The 1406-nt window shown below is 37.6% G+C and overlaps 1 non-coding gene across 1 annotated transcript; it reads left to right on the top strand.

Annotated features, from left to right (window-relative positions):
- Positions 1 to 643: 643 nt before the first annotated feature.
- On the top strand, positions 644 to 750 carry LOC122686351. Its single transcript, XR_006338720.1, has one exon. It is a non-coding gene; the product is annotated as a U6 spliceosomal RNA (small nuclear RNA).
- Positions 751 to 1406: the final 656 nt, after the last annotated feature.

The following is a 1406-nucleotide window of genomic DNA, read 5'->3' as shown; positions in this document are numbered from 1 at the left end:
TGAGTCAGCTCTTCGCATCAGGTGACCAAAGTATTGGAGTTTCAGCTTCAACATCAGTCCTTCCAATGAACTCCCAGGTGCAATGGTATAGATAGTCTCATAGTAATTGCTTCCCTTCTATTACAATGTTGAGTACAAACAAACTAGCAAATAGAATGTTAACAGTGAGAATTGGACAAAACTCTGGAAAGAAGTATACTAAAGTATTAATAGAGTTTTGTTAAAGTGGTAGAGTTCAGTGTAATTTTCTCCTTTTCTCTATTTTACAAGATTTTTGGGTAACATATAGTGCTTCCCTGGTAGCTCAACTGGTAAAGAATCTGCTTGCAATGCAGGAGCCACAGGTTTGATTCCTAGGTTGGGAAGATCCCCTGGAGAAGGGATAGGTTACCCACTCCAGTATTCTTGGGCTTCCCTGGTGGCTCAGATGGTAAAGAATCTGCCTGTGATGGTAAGACCTGGGATTGATCCCTGAGTTGGGAAGATCCCCCGGAGAAGGGAACAGCTACCCACTCCAGTATTCTTGCCTGGTGAATTCCATGGACAGAGGAGCCTGGCAGGCCACAGTCCATGGGGTAACAAAGGGTCAGACACGACTGAGTGACTTTCACACTTCACATAAGACTTTTGAAAAATACTTTAAATGCTCACTTCAGCAACACATATGCTAAAATTGGAAAGATAGCGAGAAAGATAGTATGGCTCCTGCAGAGGGATGACACACAATTTCATAAAGCATCCCACACACACACACACACACACACACACACACACACACATCTGTCCTCTGTGATACACAAACCAGAGCTCTGTAAAACTTACTGATCATTGAAATGCTGTCATGTTCAGAAACAGCAATGGTACTCCTGGCGGTGTAAGTGTTATTAAGAATACAGTATATCTGTCATTTCTTTCAAAATTCTTGGGGTTACTTTCCATAGAGTCTTATTTTTTAAAACAGGTTTGAGAAGAAAATCTAAAAGCTGATATTCCTTCCTTGTTTTTACTCCCTTCCTCTCCTTTCCTTTGCTTTTTTAACTGTAAAAGTTGTGTGGTATGGTGATAATAGTAACTCTCTCTGTTTATGTGATAAGTACAGGGGCAATTTTATTTTCATTATAGTCTTCCTGTATTTGAAAGGTTTTGAAAAACACATTTAACAATTTAAATCTGAAAAATTATCTTTAAACTTAGCATTCTAAATTATTAAATTTGAAAGAGTTTAAAGGTATTTTTGAAATTTTAGAAACTCTGTATTTATTGAAAATCAAAACATGGCACACATACCAAAGTATAATGATATGTTTGGCAAAAGTCTTGTATGCACAATTCATGTTTTTTCCCTTTCTGATACAAACTTTCACCTGTGTTTTGAAGAGACTCTAAAGAGAAACTAAAAGGAAAAT

Source organism: Cervus elaphus, chromosome 29 (genome assembly GCF_910594005.1).
Source record: "Cervus elaphus chromosome 29, mCerEla1.1, whole genome shotgun sequence".
Classification (NCBI taxonomy): Eukaryota; Metazoa; Chordata; class Mammalia; order Artiodactyla; family Cervidae; genus Cervus; species Cervus elaphus.
The sequence above is the reverse complement of the archived record's forward strand: the minus strand, read 5'-3'. Positions and strand labels throughout refer to the sequence as shown.